Source organism: Eschrichtius robustus, chromosome 19 (assembly GCF_028021215.1).
Source record: "Eschrichtius robustus isolate mEscRob2 chromosome 19, mEscRob2.pri, whole genome shotgun sequence".
NCBI classification, from domain to species: Eukaryota; Metazoa; Chordata; class Mammalia; order Artiodactyla; family Eschrichtiidae; genus Eschrichtius; species Eschrichtius robustus.
The window spans coordinates 55,275,796-55,300,075 of NC_090842.1; the positions used below are offsets into that span (position 1 = coordinate 55,275,796).

At 38.2% G+C, this 24,280-nt stretch overlaps 1 protein-coding gene and 1 pseudogene across 2 annotated transcripts in view; both read right to left on the bottom strand.

The window, feature by feature from the left end:
- Positions 1-24,280, bottom strand: part of LOC137753340 (zinc finger protein 345) — a 186,903-nt gene that overhangs the window by 136,251 nt on the left and 26,372 nt on the right. The gene's annotated exons all lie outside the window — the stretch shown is intronic.
- On the bottom strand, positions 21,260-21,606 carry LOC137753442 (large ribosomal subunit protein P1 pseudogene; annotated as a pseudogene).

The following is a 24,280-nucleotide window of genomic DNA, read 5'->3' on the forward strand; positions in this document are numbered from 1 at the left end:
AAGCTAGGGACCACAGGACCTAAGGAGCAACATGGGGTGAGTTCCGCATGTTTCACTTATATCCCAAACTTGGAGCTAAAGAAGCTGGTAATTGAAATGCTAATGTGCAGAGACTGAAAAAAAAGTCTCAAGAAAAGCCTATTCTCTCCAACCAGAGAAACAAACAGGAAAGGACAGCCTAACAAGACATGAAACTTTTAAACAACTGCTCTACTTCAGGCAAACACCACCAAAAAAATCTGTGGCCCTATCCCCACCACTGACACCAGGGGCCAAATGGAGACTCTAGCCCTCTGACCTTTATCAGGTTGTAAAATAGTATCCCCAATGTCCCCACCAGATTGTGTCAGAAAAAGTCGAGTATGAAGTCCAGCCTTTAATGGGCCCCTCCACTACCAGTACAATGTCAATGGTGCCTAAATGGGGAGCCTGATCTTCCATAACCAATGAAAATATTGTTCAGGAAATAATGAGAAATCAAGAACAGCCTCAGATGAAAATGATTTTTAACAACAGGCATACCCTCAAAGAATGACTTCCAGGATTTGTTGCCAACAAAACTACCCCCAAAGAATGCCTAAAGAAATACCTGTAAACAAAAATGAAACATTAAAGAATCGTGAAAAACAAGGAAGGTAGAAAGAACACCATAAGAGCAAAACTGTGGGTACAGTAGACTTTCCTTTTCTTTCCTTAATTATGTTTGACAGTTGAAACAAAAATCATAACACTGTCTAATGTGGTCTTCAAGAAATATTCAAGTCAATTAGAAATGAGAGAGAAGAAAGGAAAAGTAAGGTTTCTACACTTACAGTGGATACATGTTGAACCATTGTACTTCAGTATGTACAGTTGGCCCTCCATGTCTGTGGGTTCCACATCCACAGGTTGAAAATATTTGAAAAAAAATTCCAGAAAGTTCCAAAAAGCTAAACTTAAATTTGCCACATGCTGGCAACTATTTACATAGCACTTACATTGTATTCCCAACTATTTACATAACATTTATATTTTATTAAGTATTATAAGTAGTCTAGAGATAATTTATAGTATACAAGCATGTGTGTAGGTTACATGCAAGTACTACACCATTTTATGTAAGTAGGGAATAGAGCATCTGTGGATTTTGGTATATGCAGTGGGTCCAGGCATTAATACACTGTACCAGGGGACAACCGTATATATTATGTCATGCCTAGATCAACTCTTAAAAATATATATGAGACCCACAAATACTCTGAACAGAAAAATAGCAGAGTAGGAAACTACAGCAGTCCATCCAACCACAAAAGTAATTAATAGACTGGCAAAAACAGAATCAACTTTTTCAAAAATCTGGAAAATAATCAAAAGCGTACAGCATTCAGAGAACTGCTGAATCAAGAAAAAAAACAAGTGTTATCATACTAAGTGAAGTAAGAAAGACAAATACCATATGATATCACTTATATGTGGAGTCTAAAATATAACACAAATGAACTTATCTATGAAACAAACAGACTCAAAGATATAGAGAAAAGACTTATGGTTGCCAAGGGGGTGGGGTGGGGGAGGGATGATTGAGAGTTTGGGATTAGCACATGCAAACTATTATATATAGAATGCATAAACAACAAGTTCCTACTGTATAGCACAGAGAACTATATTCAATATCCTGTAATAAACCATAATGGAAAAGAAAAAATAACCAAGTGAATCTCAGAGTTTTGTGGTATTTTAATTTACCTTGATCCCATGCCTCATTCCCCAGTTCAGCAGCAGTCTTGACTTCAACAGCCCACACTCCCAATACTGCTACATAGAATCTATAGGAAACGGGAAATCACAATAGGAAAGGCAAATATATATTAAGAATTGAAGATTACTTAAATAACCCAGTATGTAGATTAAAAATAAATTTTTAGAATTATAAAAGTGATAACTATAATAAACAGTAAAAGGATAAACATGAAGATATAAAAGAGGACATCAAAATAAAAGTCTGGGAGGAGGGAAATATAAAAATATACATCTTTTAGGGGCTTCCCTGGTGGCACAGTGGTTGAGAGTCTGCCTGCCAGTGCAGGGGACACGGGTTCGAGCCCTGGTCTGGGAAGATCCCACATGCCGTGGAGCAACTAGGCCTGTGAGCCACAACTACTGAGCCTGTGCGACTGGAGCCTGTGCTCCGCAACAAGAGAGGTTGCAATAGTGAGAGGCCCGCGAACCGCGATGAAGAGTGGCCCCCGCTTGCCACAACTAGAGAAAGCCCTCGCACAGAAATGAAGAGCCAACACAGCCAAAAAAAAAAATTAAAAAAAAAATACATCTTTTAGAACGTGATTTAACTTGAATGATTATCAGTTTAAAGCAAGTAGATATAGTTATAGGTCAGCATACTTGAACTCCACGGTAACTACAAAGCAAAAACATACAATAGATTCACAAAATATAAAATAAAATAAAAAGAAAGGAACTCAAGCATATCACAAAAGAAAATCATCAGAAAAAAAAAGGACTGCAAAACAAGGATTAAATGGCAATAAATATACACCTATCAATAATTACTTTAAACATCATTGGACTAAATGCTCCAATCAAAAGACACAGAGTGGCAGATTGGGGGAAAAGAAAAAGAACCTGCAATATGCTGCCTACAAGACACTCACTTCAGGGCGAAAGACACACAGACTGAAAGTAAGGGGATGGATAAAGATATGTCATGCAAATAGAAAAGAAAAAGGGGGTAGCAATACCCATATCAAACAAAACAAAGGCCATAAAGTAAGACAAAGGCATTACATAATGATATAGGGATAAATACAAGAGGAGGATATTACATTTGTTAACATGTACACACCCAAAACAGGAGCACCTAAATATATACAGCAAATACTAACAGACATAGAGGGAGAAATTGACAATGCAATAATATTAGGAGACTTTAACACCCCACTAACATCAATGGACGGATCATACAGACAAAATAAATAAGGCAAGAGAGATCCTAAATGACACAATAAACCAGTTGTACGTCATTGATATCTACAGGACACTACATCCAAAACAAACAAAAACAAACAATACACATTCTTTTCAAGCACCCATGGAATGTTTTCTAGGATAGACCACATACTAGGTCACAAAAGCCTTAGCAAAGAAGAGGATAGAAATTATTTCAAGCATCTTTTCTGACCACAACGTTTGAAACTAGAAATCAACGACAGAAAGAAAACAGGAAAAGAAGGAAAACAGAGACTAAACAACATGCTACTTTAAAACCAATGGATCAATGATGAAATCAAAGAAATCAGAAAACTCCTTGTGGCAAAAGAAAATGAAAACACATTACCAAATCTATGATGCACCAAAAACAGTTCTAGGAGGGAAGTTCATAATGATACAGGCCTTCCTCAAGAAGTAAGAAAAAAATCTAAAAAAAAAAAAACAAAACAAGCTAGGGACTTCCCTAGTGGTCCAGTGGTAATGAATCCGCCATACAGTGCAGGGGACACAGGTTCGATCCCTGGTCAGGGAACTAAGATCCCACATGCCGCGGGGCAACTAAGCTTGCATGCTTCAACTACAGAGGCTGCGTGCTGCAAACTACAGAGCCCACACACCCTGGAGCCTGTGCACCACAACTAGAGAGAGAAAACCCACATGCCACAACTAGAGAGAAGCCCACACACTGCAACAAAAGATCCCACATGCCTCGACAAAGATCCCACGTGCCTCAACTAAGACCCGACACAGCCAAAAATAAATAAATAAATAATAAATAAATCTTAAAAAAAAAACCCAACCTAAACTACCACCTAAAACAATTAGAAAAAGAACAAACAATGCCCAAAGTCAGCAGAAGAAAGGAAGTAATAAAGATCAGAGAGGAAATAAATGAAATAGAGATTTTTAAAAAACAAGAGGGCTTCCCTGGTGGCACAGTGGTTAAAAATCCGCCTGCCAGGGCTTCCCTGGTGGCGCAGTGGTTGAGAGTCCGCCTGCCAATGCAGGGGACACGGGTTCAGGCCCTGGTCTGGGAAGATCCCACATGCCGCGGAGCAACTGGGCCCGTGAGCCACAACTACTGAGCTTGCGCGTCTGGAGCCTGTGCTCTGCAACAAGAGAGGCCGCGACGGTGATAGGCCCGTGCACCGCGATGAGGAGTGGCCCCCGCTCTCCGCAACTGGAGAAAGCCCTCACACAGAGACAAAGACCCCACACAGCCAAAAATAAATAAATAAATAAATTTTAAAAATCCGCCTGCCAATGCAGGGGACACGGGTTCGAGCCCTGGTCTGGGAAGATCCCACATGCCGTGGAGCAACTAAGCCCATGTGCCACAACTACTGAGCCTGTACTCTAGAGCCCGTAAGCCACAATTACTGAGCCTGCGTGCTATAACTACTGAAGCCTGCGTGCCTAGAGCCTGTGCTCTGCAACAGGAGAAGCCACTGCATTGAGAAGCCCATGCACCACAACGAAGAGTAGCCCTCACTCGCTGCAACTAGAGAAAGCCTGCGCACAGCAACTAGACCCAATGCAGCCAAAAATAAATAAATAAATTTTTTTAAAAAATAGAAAAGATCAATAAAACCAATAACGGGTTCTGTGAAAAGTTTTAAAAAACGGACAAACCTTTAGCCACACTCACCAAAAAGAAGAGAGACAGGATCCAAATAAAATAAGAAATGAAAGAGGAGAAATAACCAATACCACAGAAATACAAGAAATCATGAAAGAACACTATGAACAGTTATATGCCAACAAATTGGACAAGCTAGAAGAAAGGGACAAGTTTCTAGAAACAGAGAGCCTGCCAAGACTGAGTCAATTAGATAATTTGAACAAACTGATCACTAGAAGTGAAATAGAATCTGTAATTTTAAAAACTCCCTACAAACAGAAGTCCAGGATTGGACGGCTTCACTGGGGAATTCTACAAAACATATAGAGAAAATTTAATAACTATCCTCAAACTATTCCAAAAAATTTAAGAGGAAGGAACACTCCCAAATTCATTTTTACAAGGCCACCATTACCCTGATACCAAAACCAGACAAAGACACTACAAAAAAAGAAATTACAGGTCAATATATTTGATGAATATAGATGCAAAAATCCTAAACGTATTAGCAAACCAAATCCAGCAATACATAAAAAGGATCATACACTATGATCAAGTTGGATTTATTCCAGGTTCACAGGGATGGTTTAACATTAGCAAATCAATCAATATGATACACCACATTAACAAAAGGAAGAATAAAAATCACATGATCATCTCAATAGACACAGAAAATCCATTTGACAGCATTCAACATCCATTCATGATAAAAATTCCTATCAAAGTATGAGAGCGTACATGGAACATATCTCAGTAAAATGAAGGCCATTTATGACAAACCTACAATTAACATAATACTCAATGTGAAAAGCTGAAAGCCTTTCCTCTAATATTTAGAAACAAGTAAAGGATACCTGCTCTTGCCACTTCTATTTAATACAGTGTTGGAAATCTTAGCCACAATCAGATAAGAAAAAGAACTAAAATGTATCCAAATTGGAAAGGAACAGGTAAAACTCACTATTTGCAAATGACATGTTAACCTATATAGAAAACGCCAAAGTGCCCACCCCAAAAATATAAGAAGTAATAAATGAATTCAGCAAAGCTTCAGGATACAAGATTAATATACAGAAATCTATGGTGTTTATTTACACTAATAATGAAATATAAGAAAAAGTGGGGGAAAATCCCATTTAAAAGTGTCAAAAACAATAAAATAACTAGTAATAACCTTAACCAACGAGGTGAAAGACCTATACACTGAAAACTATAAAACACTGATGAAGGAATTTGAAGATGATACAAAGAAATGGAAAGATACCACACACTCTTGGAAGAATTAATATTGTTAAAATGGCCATACTTCCCAAAGCAATCTACAGATTCAATGCAGTCCCTATCAAAATACCCATGACATTTTTCACAGAACTAGGACAAATAATCCTAAAATTCAAATGGAACCACAAAAGACCCAGAATTGCCTAAGCAATCCTGAGAAAAAAGAACAAAGCTGGACGTGTCACCTTCCTTGACTTCAGACTGTACTACAAAACTCCAGTAATCAAAACAGCATGATAAACTTCACTGCAGCACTATTTACAATAGCCAAGACATGGAAGCAACCTAAATGTCCATCAAGAGATGAATGGAGGGGGCAGCCCTGGTGGCGCAGTGGTTAGGAATCCACCTGCCAATGCAGGGGACACGGGTCCAAGCCCTGGTCTGGGAAGATCCCACATGCTGCGGAGCAACTAAGCCTGTGTGCCACAGCTAATGAGCCTGTGCTCTAGAGCCCATGAGCCACAACTACTGAGCCCGCATGCCACAACTACTGAAACCTGCGCACCGCACCTACAGCCTGTGCTCCACAATAAGAGAAGCCACCGCAATGAGAAGCCTGCATACTGCAACGAAGAGTGGCCCCCGCTTGCCACAGCTAGAGAAAGCCTGTGTGCAGCAACGAAGACCCAATGCAGCCAAAAATAAATAAATTTAAAAAAGAGAGATGAATGGATAAAGAAGATATGGTATATATATACGATGGAATATTAGCCATAAAGAATGAAATAATGCTGTTTGCTGCAACATGGATGGACCTTGAGATTATCATACTAAATAAAAGTAAGCCAGACAGGGGGCTTCCCTGGTGGCGCAGTGGTTGAGAGTCTGCCTGCCAATGCAGGGGACACGGGTTCAAGCCCTGGTCTGGGAAGATCCCACATGCCACGGAGCAACTGGGCCTGTGAGCCACAACTACTGAGCCTGTGCGTCTGGAGCCTGTGCTCCACAACAAGAGAGGCCGCAATAGTGAGAGGCCCGTGCACCGCGATGAAGAGTGGCCCCCGCTTGCCACAACTAGAGAAAGCCCTCGCACAGAAACGAAGACCCAACAGAGCAATAAAATAAATAAATTAAAAAAAAAAAAGTAAGCCAGACAGAAAAAGTCCAGACAAAAAGGCAAGTATCATACGATATCACTTATATGTGGAATATTAAAAAAATGATGCAGGGACTTCCCTGGTGGTCCAGTGGTTAAGACTCCACGCTCCCAGTGCAGGGGTTACAGGTTCAATTCTTGCTCAGGGAACTAGACCCCGCATGCTGCAACTAAAAGATCCCACATGCTGCAATGAAGACCCTGCATGCGGCAACGAATATGCTGCACACTGCAACTAAGACCCAGGGCAGCCAATGAATAAATAGATAAATATTGTTTTAAAAAGATACAAATGAACTTATTTACAAAACAGAAGTAGACCCACAGATACAGAAAACAAACTTATGGTTACCAAAGGGGAAGTGCGGGAGAGATAAATTAGGAGTTTCGGATTAACGTACACATTACTATATATAAAACAGATAACCAACACGGATCTACTGTATAGCACTGGGAACTATACCTAATACTTTGTAATAACCTATAAGGGAAAATAATCTGAAAGATGTTATATGTATAACTGAATCACTTTGCTCTACACCTGGAACTAACAACATTGTAAATCAACTATTCATCAGTAAAAACAACAACAACAACAAAAAACCCAGCATGGTATTGGCACAAAAATATTCATGCAGGTCAATGGAGCAGAAGAGAGTCCAGAAATAAACCTACGCACCTATGGTCAATTAATCTATGACAAAGGAGGCAAGAATATACAATGGAGAAAAGACATTCTCTTCAACCAGTGGTGCTGGGAAAACTGGACAGCTAAATGTAAGACAATGAGATTAAAACATTTACCTCACAACATATACAAAATAAACTCAAAATGGATCAAGAACCTAAATGTAAGACCAGAAACCATAAACTCCTAGAAGATAACCTAGGTGAAACCTGTTTTGACATAAATCGTCACAATATTTTCTTAGATCAGTCTCCCAAGGCAAAAGAAATAAAAGCAAAAATAAAAAAATGGGACCTAGTTAAACTTAAAAGCTTTTGTACAGCAAAGGAAACTTTCAAAAAGACAAAAGGACAACCTACAGAGTGGGTGAAAATATTTGCAAGCAATTCAACCAACAAGGGGTTAATATTCCAAAATATACAAACAGCTCATATAAATCAATATGAAAAAACAAACAACCCAATCAAAACATGGGCAGAAGACCTAAATAGACATTTCTCCCAAGAAGACATACAGATGGCCAACAGGCACATGAAAAGATGCTCAACATCACTAATTCTTAGAGAAATGCCAATAAAAACAACAGTGAGATATCACCTCACAATGGTCAGAATAGTTATCATCCAAAAGTCTACAAATAAATGCTGGAGAGAGTGTGGAGAAAAGGGAACCCTCTTACAGTGCTGGTTGGAATGTAAATTGGTACAGCCACTATGGAGAACAGTATGGAGGTTCCTCAAAAAACTAAAAATAGACTACCATCTGATCCAGCAGTTCTATCCCTGGTATATATTTGGAAAAAACTAAAAACACTAATCAGAAAAGATACATGCACCCCAATGTTCATAGCAGCACTATTTACAACAGCCAAGCTATAGAAACAACCCAATTGCCCATCAACAGATGAATGGATAAAGAAGTTATGGTAGAAAACAAATGCTGGAGAGGGTGTGGAGAAAAGGGAACCCTCTTGCACTGTTGGTGGGAATGTAAATTGGTACAGCCACTATGGAGAACAGTATGGAGGTTCTTTAAAAAACTAAAAATAGAACTACCATATGACCCAGCAATCCCACTACTGGGCATATACCCTGAGAAAACCATAATTCAAAAACAGACATGTACCACAATGTTCATTGCAGCTCTATTTACAATAGCCAGGACGTGGAAGCAACCTAAGTGTCCATCGACAGATGAATGGATAAAGAAGTTGCGGCACATATATACAATGGAATATTAGTCATCCATAAAAAGTAAAAAACGAAACTGAGTTATTTGTAGTGAGGTGGATGGACCTAGAGCCTGTCATACAGAGTGAAGTAAGTCAGAAAGAGAAAAACAAATACCGTCTGCTAACACATATATAAGGAATCTAAAAAACAAAAATGGTTCTGATGAACCAAGGGGCACGACAGGAATAAAGACACAGACTTAGAAAATTGACTTGAGGACATGGGGAGGGGGAAGGGTAAGCTGGGACGAAGTAAGAAAGTAGCATTGACATATATACACTACCAAATGTACAATAGCTAGCTAGTGGGAAGCAGCTGCATGGCACAGGGAGATCAGCTCGGTGCTTTGCCACCACCTAGAGGGGTGGGATAAGGAGGGTGGGAGGGAGACGCAAGAGGGAGGGGATATGGGGATATACATATGCATATAGCGGATTCACTTTGTTATACAGCAGAAACTAACACAACATTGTAAAGCAATTATACTCCAATAAAGATGTTTTAAAAAAAAAAAGTTATGGTAGAGATTGGTTCAAGATGGTGGAGTAGAAGGACGTGCACTCACTCCCTCTTGCAAGAGAAATGGAATCACAACTGCTGAACAGTTATCGACAGAAAAACACTGGAACTCACCAAAAAAGATACCCCACATCCAAAGACAAAGGAGAAGCTGCAATGAGATGGCACGAGGGGTGCAATCACAATAAAATCAAATCCTGTAACTGCTGGGTGGGTGACTCACAAACTGGAGAACAATTATACCACAGAAGTCCACCCACTGGAGTGAAGGTTCTAAGTCCTACGGAGGGTTTCCCAACCTGGGGGTCTGGAAATGGGAGGAGGAATACCCGGAAATCAGACTCTGAAGGCCAGCGGAATTTGATGGCAGGACTTCGACAGGAATGGGGGAAACAGAGACTCCACTCTTGGAGGGCACACACAAAGAAGGACCCAGGGGGAAGGAGCAGTGACCCGATAGGAGACTGAACCAGACCTACGTGCTAGTGTTGGAAGGTCTCCTGCAGAGGCAGGGCATGGCTGTGGCTCACCGCAGGGACAAGGACACTGGCAGCAGAACTTCTGGGAAGTACTCATTGGCGGGAGCCCTCCCGGAGTGGAGTCCACACACCATTAGCCCCACCAAACAGCCTGTAGGTTCCAGTGCTGGGTTGCCTCAGGCCAAACAACCAAAAAGGAGGGAACTCAGCCCCACCCATCAGCAGAGAAGTGGCTTAAAGTTTTACTGAGCTCTGCCCCCCAGAGCAACACCCAGGTCTACACACCAACAGTCCCTCCCATCAGGAAGCTTGCACAAGCCTCTTAGCTTCATCCACCAGAAGGCAGACAGGAGAAACAAGAAGAACTACAGTCCTGCAGCCTGCAGAACGAAAACCATAATCACAGAAAGAAAGACAAAATGAAAAGGCAGAGGACTATGTCCCAGATGAAGGAACAAGATAAAACCCCAGAAAACAACTAAATGAAGTGGAGATAGGCAACCTTCCAGAAAAAAAATTCAGAATAATGATAGTGAAGATGATCCAGGACCTCAGAAAAAGAATGCAGGCAAAGATCGAAAAGATGCAAGAAATGTTTCACAAAGACCTAGAAGAATTAAAGAACAAACAAACAGAGATGAACAATACAATAAGTAAAATGAAAAATACACTAGAAGGAATCAATAGCAGAATAACTGAGGCAGAAGAAAGGATAAGTGACCTGGAAGATAAAATAGTGGAAATAACTACAGCAGAGCAGAATAAAGAAAAAAGAATGAAAAGAATTGAGGACAGTCTTAGAGACCTCTGGGACAACATTAAATGCACCAACATTCAAATTATAAGGGTCCCAGAAGAAGAAGAGAAAAAGAAAGGGACTGAGAAAATATTTGAAGAGATTATAGTTGAAAACTTACCTAATATGGGAAAGGAAATAGTTAATAGGTCCAGGAAGCAGACAGAGAGTCCCATACAGGATAATTCCAAGGAGAAACACACCAAGACACATATTAATCAAACTATCAAAAATTAAATACAAAGAAAAAATATTAAAAGCAGCAAGGCAAAAACAACAAATAACACACAAGGGAATCCCCATAAGGTTTACAGCTGACCTTTCAGCAGAAACTCTGCAAGCCAGAAGGGAGTGGCAGGACATATTTAAAGTGATGAAGGAGAAAAACCTACAACCAAGATTACCCAGCAAGGATCTCATTCAGATTTGATGGAGAAATTAAACCTTTACAGACAAGCAAAAGCTAAGGGAATTCAGCACCACCAAACCAGCTTTACAACAAATGCTAAAGGAACTTCTCTAGGCAGGAAACACAAGAGAAGGAAAAGACCTGCAATAACAAACCCAAAACAATTTAGAGAATGGTAATAGGAACATATATATCGATAATTACCTTAAATGTAAATGGATTAAACGCTCCAACCAAAAGACACAGACTTGCTGAATGGATACAAAAACAAGACCCATATATATGCTGTCTACAAGAGACCCACTTCAGACCTAGAGACACATACAGACTGAAAGTGAGGGGATGGAAAAAGATATTCCATGCAAATGGAAATCAAAAGAAAGCTGGAGTAGCAATACTCATATCAGATATAATAGACTTTAAAATAAAGAATGTTACAGAAGACAAGAAAGGACACTACATAATGATCCAGGGATCAATCCAAGAAGAAGATCTAACAATTATAAATATATATGCACCCAACATAGGAGCACCTCAATACATAAGGCAAATGCTAACAGCTATAAAAGATGAAATCGACAGTAATACAATAATAGTGGGGGACTTTAACCCTCACTTACATCAATGGGCAGACCATCCAGACAGAAAATTAATAAGGAAACACAAACTTTAAATGACACAACAGACCAGATAGATTTAATTGATATTTATGGGACATTCTATCTGAAAACAGCAGATTACACTTTCTTCTCTCAAGTGCACACGGAACATTCTCCAGGATAAATCACATCTTGGGTCACAAATCAGGCCTCAGTAAATTTAAGAAAATTGAAATTGTATCAAGCATCTTTTCTGACCACAATGCTATGAGATTAGAAATAAATTACAGGGAAAAAAAGTAAAAACACAAACACATGCAGGCTAAACAATACGCTACTAAATATCCAAGAGATCACTGAAGAAATCAAAGAGGAAATAAAAAAATACCTAGAGACAAATGACAATGAAAACACGACGATCCAAAACCTATGGGATGCAGCAAAAGCAGTTCTAAGAGGAAAGTTTATAGCAATACAATCCTACCTCAAGAAACAAGAAACATCTCAAATAAACAATCTAACCTTACACCTAAAGGAACTAGAGAAAGAAGAACAAACAAAACCCGAAGTTAGTCGAAGGAAAGAAATCATAAAGATCAGAGCAGAAATAAATGAAATAGAAACAAAACAATAGCAATATCAATAAAACTAAAAGCTGGTTCTTTGAGAAGATAAACAAAATTGGTAAACCTTTAGCCAGACTCATCAAGAAAAACAGGGAGAGGAGTCAAACCAACAAAATTAGAAATGAATAAGGGGAAGTTACAACAGACACCGCAGAAATACAAAGCATCCTGAGAGACTACTACAAGCAACTCTATGCCAATAAAATGGACAACCTGGAAGAAATGGACAAATACTTAGAAAGGTATAACCTTCCAAGACCAGGAAGAAATAGAAAATATGAACAGACCAATCACAAGTAACAAAATTGAAACTGTGATTAAAAATCTTCCAACAAAAGTCCAGGACCAGATGCTTCATAGGTGAATTCTATAACACATTTAGAGAAGAGCTAACACCCACCCTTCTCAAACTCTTCCAAAAAAGTGCAGAGGAAGGAACACTCCCAAACTCATTCTACAAGGCTACCATCACCCTTATACCAAAACCAGACAAAGATACTACAAAAAAAGAAAATTACACACCAATATCACTGATGAATATAGATGCAAAAATCCTCAACAAAATACTAGCAAACAGAATTCAACAACACATTAAAAGGATCATACACCATGATCAAGTGGGATTTATCCCAGGGATGCAAGGATTCTTCAATATACACAAATCAATCAATGTGATACACCATATTAACAAACTGAAGAATAAAAACCATATGATCATCTCAATAGATGCAGAAAAAGCTTTTCACAAAATTCAACACACATTTATGATAAAACTCTCCAGAGGGACTTCACTGGTGGCGCAGTGGTTAAGAATCTGCCTGCCAATGAAGGGGACATGGGTTCGAGCCCCAGTCCAGGAGGATCCCACATGCCATGGAGCAACTAAGCCCATGCGCCACAACTACTGAGCCTGCGCTCTACAGCCCACAAGCCACAACTACTGAGCCTGAGTGCCAAAACTACTGAAGCCTATGTGCTTAGAGCCTGTGCTCTGCAACAAGAGAAGCCACTGCAATGAGAAGCCCGTGAACCACAGCGAAGAATAGCCCCTGCTTGCTGCAGCTAGAGAAAGCCCACGCACAGCAATGAAGACCCAATGCAGCCATAAATAAAAAAATAAATAAGCAAATACTTTTATTTATTTATTTATTTAAAAAAAAACTCTCCAGATATTGGGCATAGAGGGAACCCACCTCAACATGATAAAGGCCCTATACGACAAACCCACAGTAAACATCATTCTCTATGGTAAAAAACTGAAACCATTTCCTCTAAGATCAGGAACAAGACAAGGATATCCACTCTCACCACTATTATTCAGCATAATTTTGGAAGTCCTAGCCATAGCAATCAGAAAAGAAAATGAAATAAAAGGAATCCAAATCAGAAAAGAAGAAGTAAAACTGTCACTGTTTGCAGACGACATGATACTATACATACAGAATCCTAAAGATGCCACCAGAAAACTCCTAGAGGTAATCAATGAATTTGGCAAAGTTTCAGGATACAAAATTAATGCACAGAAATCTCCTGCATTCCTATACACTAACAATGAAAGATCAGAAAGAGAAATTAAGGAAACAATCCCATTCACCATTGCAAGAAAAAGAATAAAATACCTAGGAATAAACCTACCTAAGGAGGTAAAAGACCTGTACTCAGAAAACTATAAGACACTGATGAAAGAAATCAGAGATGATACAAACAGATGGAGAGATATACCATGTTCTTGGATTGGAAGAATCAATATTGTGAAAATGACTATACTACCCAAAGCAATCTACAGATTCAATGCAATCCCTATCAAATTACCAATGGTATTTTTCACAGAACTACAACAAAAACATCTTAAAATTTGTATGGCGACACAAAAGACCCCAAACAGCCAAAGCAATCTTGAGAAAAAAAAATCTGAGCTGGAGGAATCAGGCTCCCCCACTTCAGACTATACTACAAAGCTACAATAATCAAGACAGTATGGTACTGGCACAAAAACAGAAATACAGATCAATGGAACAGGATAGAAAGCCCAGAGATAAACCCACGTACCTATGGTCAACTAATCTATGACAAACGAGGCAATGATATACAATGGAGAAAAGACAGTCTCTTCAATAAGTGGTACTGGGAAAACTGGACAGCTACGTGTAAAAGAATGAAATTAGAACACTCCCTACACCATACACACAAAGAAAACCTCAAAATGAATTAAAGACCTAAATGTAAGACCGGACACTATAAAACTCTTAGAGGAAAACATAGGAAGAACACTCTTTGATATAAATCACAGCAAGATCTTTTTAGACCCACCTCCTAGAATAATGGAAATAAAAACAAAAATAAACAAATGGGACCTAATGAAACTTAAAAGCTTTTGCACAGCAAAGGAAACTATAAACAAGATGAAAAGACAACCCTCAGAAAGGGAGAAAATATTTGCAAATGAATCAACGGATAAAGGATTAACCTCCAAAATATATAAACAGCTTATGCAGCTCAATATCAAAAAAAAAAAACCCAGTCAAAAAATGGGCAGAAGACCTAAATAGACATTTCTCCAAAGAAGACATACAGATGGCCAACAAACACATGAAAAAATGCTCAACATCACCAATTATTAGAGAAGAGCAAATCAAAACTACAATGAGATATCACCTCACACCTGTTTAGAATGGGCATCATCAGAAAATCTACAAACAATAAATGCTGGAGACGGTGTGGAGAAAAGTCAACCCTCTTGCACTGTTGGTGGAAATGTAAATTGATACAGCCACTATGGAGAACAGTATGGAGGTTCCTTACAAAACTAAAAATAGAATTACCATACGACCTAGCAATTGCACAACTGGGGATATACCCAGAGAAAACCATAATTCAAAAACACACATGCACCCCAATATTTATTGCAGCACTATTTACGATACCCAGGACATGGAAACAACCAAGATGTCCATCAACAGAGGAATGGATAAAGAAGATGTGGTACATATATACAGTGGAATATTACTCAGCCATACAAAGGAATGAAATTGAGTCATTTGTAGAGATGTGGATGGACCTGGAGACTGTCATACAGAGTGAAGTAAGTCAGAAAGAGAAAAACAAATATTGTATATTAACACATATATGTGAAATCCGGAAAAATGGTACAGATGAACCGGTTTGCAAGGCAAAAATAGAGACACAGATGTAGAGAACAAATGTATGGACACCAAGGGGGAAGGGTTGGGGGGAGATGAATTGGGAGATAGGGATTGACATATATACATTAATATGTATAAAATAGGTAACTCATAAGAACCTGCTCTATAGAAAAGTGAATAAAATAAATTTCAAAAATTCAAAAAAAAAAAAAAAAAAGAACCTGCTGTATAGCACAGGGAACTCCACTTCACTGTAGAAACTAACACAACATTGTAAAACAACTATACCCTAATAAAAAAAAAAGTTATGCTATATATACACAATAGAATATTATTCAGCCATAAAAATGAATGAAATTCTGCCATTTGCAGCAACATGGATGGACCTAGGGAATATTATGCTTAGTGAAATAAGTCAGAGAGTGAAAGACAATTACTATATGATATCACTTATATGTGGAATCTAAAAAAAAAAAGACACACTAATGTATATGTAAAACAGAGACTGACTCAGATAAAGCAAAAAAAACTAGAGGGTACTAAAGGGGAGAGGAAAGAGGGAGGGGCAAATTAGGAGTATGGGATTAAGAGATACAAACTACTATGTATAAAATAGATAAGCAATAAGGATATATTGTATAGCACAGGGGATTATAGCCATTATCTTGTAATAAACTTTAATGGAGTATAATCTGTAAAAATACTGAAGCACTATGCTGTACACCTGAAACGAGTATGATATTGTGAATGAATTATACAAATAAATAAATAAGAAGGCATAATAAATAAAACAATAAATGAATCATATTACATGGATCAATTTAATGAAAAACAAACTATTACTAATCATTATGAAATAGATAATTTGAAAAGCCCCATACAACTATTAAGGAAACTGAATTCATAATTTAAAATCTCCCCCTGGGCTTCCCTGGTGGCACAGTGGTTGAGAATCTGCCTACCAGTGCAGGGGACACGGGTTTGAGCCCTGGTCTGGGAAGATCCCACATGCCGCGGAGCAGCTGGGCCCGTGAGCCACAATTACTGAGCCTGTGCGTCTGGAGCCTGTGCTCCGCAACAGGAGAGGCCGCGATAGTGAGAGGCCCGCGCACCACGATGAAGAGTGGCCCCCACTTGCCACAACTAGAGAAAGCCCTCACACAGAAACGAAGACCCAACACAGCCATAAATAAATAAATAAATAGATAGATAGATAGATAAATACACAAATTAAGCAATGTGAATACCATTAAAAAAAAAATCTCCCCCAAAATACAATCTCTAGGCTCAGATAAGACCCAACACAGCCATAAATAAATAAATAAATAAATAAATAAATAAATAAATAAATAAATAAAGTAAGCAAGCATGACACAAATTAAGCAATGTGAATACCATTAAAAAAAAAAATCTCCCCCAAAATACAATTTCTAGGCTCAGATAATTTTGGTAGAGAATTCTTCCAAACTTTTTTTTTCCTTTCTTTTTAGCTTTCCACAGGATCAGTTGAACTGCCAAACATTTAAAGAACCAACTCCAATTCTAGGCAATCTCTTCGAGAAGCATAGGATCACTTATGGAGCCAGAACGAACTTTATACCAAATGCCAGTATTCATTCTATGAAGCCAGTATTGACTAGACACCAAAACCAGACAGTCCAAAAAAGAAAACTACCAACAAATATTTCTCATGAATATAGCTGCAAACTCCTTAGCAAAATACTAATAGAATTTAGCAGCATATAAAGAATTACTATTAATCATGCCAAGTAGGGTTCATTCAATACATGCAAGGCTGGTTCAATATTTGAAAATCAATGTAATCTGCCATATTAACAGACTAGAAAATTACTTGATCATATCAATTGATGTAGAAAATGTATTTGACAAAATTCATAACCCATTCATGATTTAAAAAAAAAAAACTTTCAGAAACTAGGAATGATTGGGTAGCTTCTTCAACTTGATAAAGAGTATCTACAACAAATCTACAGTTATCATCATATGTAATGGTGAATGACTGAATGCTTTACCTGTAAGACTGGGAACAAGGCAAAGACGTTCACTCTCACCACTGCTACTCAACATAACTCTATAAGTTCTACGCAGTGAAATAAGGCACAATAGGGATTTAAACATTTACAGCTCAGAAAGGAGTGCCTAAAACTGTCCCTTTTTGCAGATGATGTGATGGTTTATGTAGAAAATCCCACGGAATCTACTACAGACGAACTTCTAGAAATAAGTGATTTTGGCAATGTCATAAGATACTAGATCAACTTGCAAAATCAGTTGTATTTCTATTACTAGCAATGAACATGTGGAAACAAAAATACAATACCATTTACAACTGTGTCAAGAATTAAATACTTAGGTGCAAATCAAACAAAACAAGTACAGCACTTATAAGCAGATAAGTACAAAACACTGATAAGAAATTTAAGATCTAAATAAATAGGTATTCCTTGTTAGGAGATTGGAAATTCAACATAGTAAAATGTCAGTTCTCCCTTAACTGATATACAGGTTTAATGCAATTCCTATCAAAATCTCAGCAAGATTTGTAATACAATATTCTAAAATTTATGTGGAGAGACAAACTGCAGTAGCTAATACAATTCTGAAAAAGAAGAATAAAGTGGTAAGATTCCCTCTACCTAGTTTTAAGGCTAATTACATAGCTATAGTACTCTACTGTATGATATTGGCAGGGGTTGGGTATAAAGTCAATGGAACAGAACAGAGGATAAAGAAATAGCCCTACACAAGTATGGAAAATGGATTTTTGACAAAGATGTAACTCAGTACAATGGAAGATGGATAGTCTTTTCAACAAATGGTGCTGGAGCAATTGAATATCCATAGGCAAAATAATCTACCTAAAAATTACACCACATACAAAATTTAGCTTACAATAGATAATAAATTGTAAAAGTATAAACCTGTTAGAAGATAAAACACAAAATATTTCTGACCGAATTATTGGTGGTGACACATTACACATGACACCAAAAGCATGATCATAAAAGAAATAAGGGATAAATTAGACTTTATCAAAATATAAAACTTTTGCTCTGCTAAAACCTTGTTAAGCAGATGAAAAGACAGGCTACAGACTGCAAGAAAATATTTGCATACCCAACCAGAAATCCAACAAATCCCAATAATCTAACAGAGAACTCATAAATAGAATATATAAAGCACCCAAAACTCAGCAGTTAAAAACAACAACAACAACATTATATTCAGAAAATGGCCAAAAGGCATGAAGAGATATTTCACCGAAGAGAATTTATGGATGGCAAATGAGTACATGAAATGATATTTGGCGTCACCAGCCATTAGCTAAAAGCAAAATTAAAACCACTACGACAAACCACCACATGCCTATTAGAAAATCTAAAATTGAAAATAGCAACAGTACTGTAAATTCTGGCAAGGATGTTGAGAAATGGATCTCTTACATATTCCTGGTGGGAATGTAATATGGTATAGCCACTCTGGAAAAATAGTTTGGCAATTCTTTAAAAAATAAATGGCGGGGGTGGGGAGTAAATTAGGAGTTTGGGATTAACAAATACACACTATATGAAATAGATAAACAAGGACCTACTGTATAGCACAGGGAACTATATTCAGTATCTTGTACTAACCCATAGTGGAGAGGAATCTGAAAGAGAATATATATATATACACACACAAACTGAATCACTTTGGTGTACACCTGAAACTAACACAACATTGTAAATCAACTATACTTCATTTTAAAATACATATATATATATATATATAAACTTACCATATAACTCAGCAGTTGTACTCCTGGACATTTATCCCAGAGAAATGAAACAATTTGCCCACATAGCATTGTGTGCCTGATTGTTCATAGCAGCTTTATCTGTAGTAGCCTAAAATGGAAACAACAAAAATGGTTCTCCATACCATGTAATACTACTTAGCATTAAAAAGGAATAAACTATTGATACATGTAACAATTTAGATAGATCTCAAGAACATTACGTTTAGTTCTGGAAGCCAATCTCAAAGGGTCATGTACTACACAATTCCATTTATATAACATCCTTGAAATGATGAAATTATAGAGATGTGAAACAGATTAATGGTTTCTAGGGGTTAGGGATGGTGGGGTGGGGTGCAGGTGTGATTTATAAAGGGGTAGAGTGAGAAACATCCTTGTGGGGGTGGAATAGTTCTGTATGTTGATTGCAGTGGTGATTACATGAATCTATGCACATGATAAAATGACATAACTATATAAACACATTGTACCAATGTCTAATTCTGGGCTTTGATATTGTACTCTAATTATGTAAGCTGTAACCATTGGTAAAAACTGTGTGAAGTATAATCAGGACTATCTTTGCACTATCTTTGCAACTCCCTGTGTATCTATAATTATTTCAAAGTTTAAAAGTTAAAAAAAAACTTTCAATAAATGGGCTGAAAAGCAGAATGCACACAGCTGAATTGTGAATAAGGAAGCCAGGGATTAAATTGCCATACAGCCCAGAAGAAACCAAATGTAACAAAGAGATGCAATGTATGGAACAAAACAACATAAAAGATAGAAACTGATTTCCCACCAACCATTTAATGTAAGTCCCAGAAGACAATAGAGCTAATTGAGGAGAGACAGTAGTAATCAATGAAAATTACCTCAAAATAAAGAAGGATGTAAGTCCTTAATTTGAGAGAGGCCTACCAAGTTAATAAAATTCTATTTAATAACTAATTCTGACATATTTTTCATTTTAACATCTATGAAACTGAAATGCATCTTTATATCAGAGACATGTCATAGTTTAATTCAATGTTTTCTTTCCTTTTCAATGGTACATAAAATAACTGCGGTCCTGAACGTGACATCTTTGAAAAAATTAAGTAAAAAATAAGTACCTACATCTAGGTACATTTTAGCAAAATTTCCAAAGAGAAATAAAAAGATAAAATACTGAAAGCTTCAAGAAAGATTTTTAAAGTTTACTTTCCTAGGAATAAGAAATCAGTTTGGGACAGAAATCTGTATGCAGCTGAACTTGGTCCTCTCCCTCTCAGACTGCAGTCAAGGTGTCAGCTGGGGCAGCAGTCATCTCAAGGCTCAAACTGGGAAGGATCTGCTTCAAAACGCACTCATATAGTTGCTGATAGAATTTGGAGTGTGCTTGGTTCCTCACTGGCTGTTGGCCAGAGATCATCCTTAGATCACAGCATGGAAACTTGCTTCATCAGAGAAAGCAAGAAAAACCAGAGTGTTGTGAGCAAGACAAAGTTACAGACTTTTATAACCTAATCTCAACAGTGAGATCCCATCACTTTTGCCATATTTTATTCATTAGAAACAAGTCACTAAATCTAACCCACACTAAAGCAAAGGAGATTACAGAAGGATGTGAATACCAGGAAGCAGGGATCATTGGGAGCCATTTTAGAAGCATCCTATCTATTGTATCTTATTACGTGCTACTCCATCTCCCATCCCTCCCTAGACAATTTTCTCATTTCTGAGCCAGAGAATACTGTTACAGGTTAATCCAGAGTCACACATATATCACCTGAAATCAGTACATGCTCTTCAGATACAAAATGGACCCTACTATAGGTTTTCACCTCTCAGGAATTCCCAGCATGGATCTGTAAGGGGGCTCTAATCATTTCCTTGCCCACCCCTAAAGGCTTCACAAAGCCTGGGATTCCACCACAGTCTTTGTTTTGTTTTGTTTTAGAGAGTTCAGCTTTTTATTGAACATGTAACAAAAGAGGTTTAGTCAAAAATATCAAAGCCCATGTCAACATCAGACTCCTCAAATTCTTCTTTCTCTGCTTCCACTTTCTTCTCCTCAGCTGGGGCAGAAGTGGTGGAGGGGGGAGGACCTCCTGCTGGTGCAGGATCAGCTGTTGGGGCAGGTCCCTGAGCCCTTATATTGCAGATGAGGATCCCAATGCCAGAGCCTTTGCAAACAAGCTTGGCCAGAAAGGTTCAACATTTACACTGGCTGCTATAATTAGGGCATTGATCTTATCCTCCATGACCGTAACCTCATCGTCGTGCAGGATGAAGGCCCAGTAGATGCAGGTGAGCTCTGAGATGGAGGCCATGGTGTGGGCGAGTGCTAGCCTCAGGATGAAGTGAGGACCTAAGCCTAAAGCAGCCTGCAGCTTCCTCAGAAGGACTGAGCACCTTAGCAGCAGCTGAGGCCCATCATCACTAAATCCTATTTTATCTGCAGACATGGGTCTATGGAAAAGTTCAGAACTTTCCCATGTGCAAATGAAATCATCCTTTATCATCAAATTGCAGAACTGACAAGAGATGGTCAAGTATCTCTCTGAAGGGACTTTGTTTTTGCTTCACCTCTGGTCTAGACAGAAGACTGAGTAACTAGGAGATGCTGATTTCTCCAGTACACATATGAACAGTGGTTTGAGAAGACTGGGGCACAGAGGAGGGACCTGGAGTGCATTCCTCCAAAAATGGGAGGAACTGGGGAAGTTTCAGAATAAAAAATTAAAGTCTTCACATAACCTAAAAAATGACAGAATTTAACACTGAAAACCAACTTACATGACCCATGGGTTTAGAATTGCAAGAATTAGACAGTCTTCCTTGGAATTCATCTATTCAAGAATCCTAGAATCCAGGGAAGTCTTATCTGGGAGGAGGAAAAAAATGAGGCAATGAGACCAGATTTGCCATGGAGTTCACAAAATGTCAAGTTTTTTCTCCTCCAGTTTTTTCTTCCAAACCACCCTCCCCCCATATATACATTGGGAAGATAAGGTGGAGTCTAGGGACCTCTATGCTTTCTGCAAACCCCAGGGAACCCTGATGTAAACAGACAGACTCCTAGCAGATGTTCTCCTGCATTAAAGCAGAAGTGTGGGCACTTTAACAGGATTTCTACCAGTACTGCATTCTGGGATGCTGAGCTACACTTGTGACTAGACTGTTCAAACTTGCTTTTCCAGGCCAGAGGAGGGGCCATATCATCCATATAGAACCTCCTTTAAGGTTTCTGCAACCTGGTTGATCTTCCACATCTGAAGTGAGAAAACTGCACAGACCATGCATCCTTCTAAGCCTACATTACAACTCTCAGATTCTCACGGCTCATCACTCTCATTTAGTATCCAGACTGGGAAGGATGAAATCATGCCCACTGTATCCAGCCAAAAATGAATAAATTTCGGTCTTTTTTTCTCTTTTAGTCCTAATCATCAGACGCTGCTATGAGATTAAGAACCATCAATTAGCTGGCTTTGTTGAAGGGCCAGGTGTCCACGAGCCACACACATTAATCTACACTAGGGAGACATCAAGAGTCTATTATTAAATGGTGCCATCCTTCTTCCCCTTGATTATTTAAATTGAAGTATAATACACATAAAGTATGTAAAAGACACTGATCTTAAGTATACAGCTTGATTATTTTATGTGTACAAGAGGGTGACTACCACCCAGACTGAGATAGAGTTTTTCTAACATACAAGTTTCAGTCATGCCCCTTCCCGGTCTATACCCCCTGGGTGACCAATAGTCTGACTTCTATCATAATTGATTAGTTTTACCTACTTTTGAACTTCACATAAATGAAACCATACAGTACATACTCTTTTGTGACTGACTTCTTTTACTCAGCATAATACCTTTAAGACTCATCTATGTAAATGTACCAGTACTTTCTTTTTTCATATTGTTATGTAGTACAATTTTCTTATGCATCCTGCTAGGGCATTTTGGTTGGTAACATTTTGGGGTTAAAATAAACAAAGCTGCTATTAACATCCTTACCCATATAATTTTGTGGATAAATGTAATCATTTCTCTTGAATATATACTTAGAAGTGGCATTGGGACTCCCCTGGTGGCGCAGTGGTTAAGAATCCGCCTGCCAATGCAGTGGACACAGGTTCAATCCCCGGTCTGGAAAGATCCCACGTGCTGCGGAGCAACTAAGCCCATGCGACACAACTACTGAGCCTGTGTGCCACAACTACTGAAGCCCGCGTGCCTAGAGCCTACGCTCTGCAACAAGAGAAGCCACCGCAATGAGAAGCACACGCACCACAACGAAGAATAGCCTCCGCTCGCCACAACTAGAGAAAGCCGGCGCACAGCAATGAAGACCCAATGCAGCCAAAAATAAATAAATAAATTAAATATATAAAAAAAGAAGTGGCACTGAGGGTCATAGGATAGTATATCTTGCCCTTGATTTCACAGAAAAGTTAAAGATACCCTTATAAGAGCTAGTGTATTTATGCTGAATGACTTTTCTTTACCCCTTCGTGTTCCAAATACATATTTGAACAAATCTATGTTTTCTAAGTATAACTATGTTGGATTACTGGGTAGAAAAGTATGGCTAGACGTTCCTGAGTAATGAATGTATTGATTAAGTCTCATTGCTGTTTTTCTTCATATCTTCCTGACCTTCTAGCCATAATGTTCTTCAAAAGCTGCTGAAACATCTTATACTAATAATCTCACTTTGCATCTAACATCAGTGTAATAAAAAATGTAAAAGACATAACATCAGTGTAATAAAAAATGTAAAAGACATGTTGCTTGCTGCATGAATCCATTCATTTCCAGAGATTCCATGAATTCAAAATAATTTTCAGCTTGCTAGAATGTCTTCCATCTATATCTTCAGAGGTATATCATCTTAATTTAGTCTAGAGGCCTTTATCACCCCCTACTTTAGATTTATTCCCGTAAGAATTACATTTTTCTTGCTCAATTATAAAGAGCTGAAGGATAGCAACTACACTTTTAATGCTA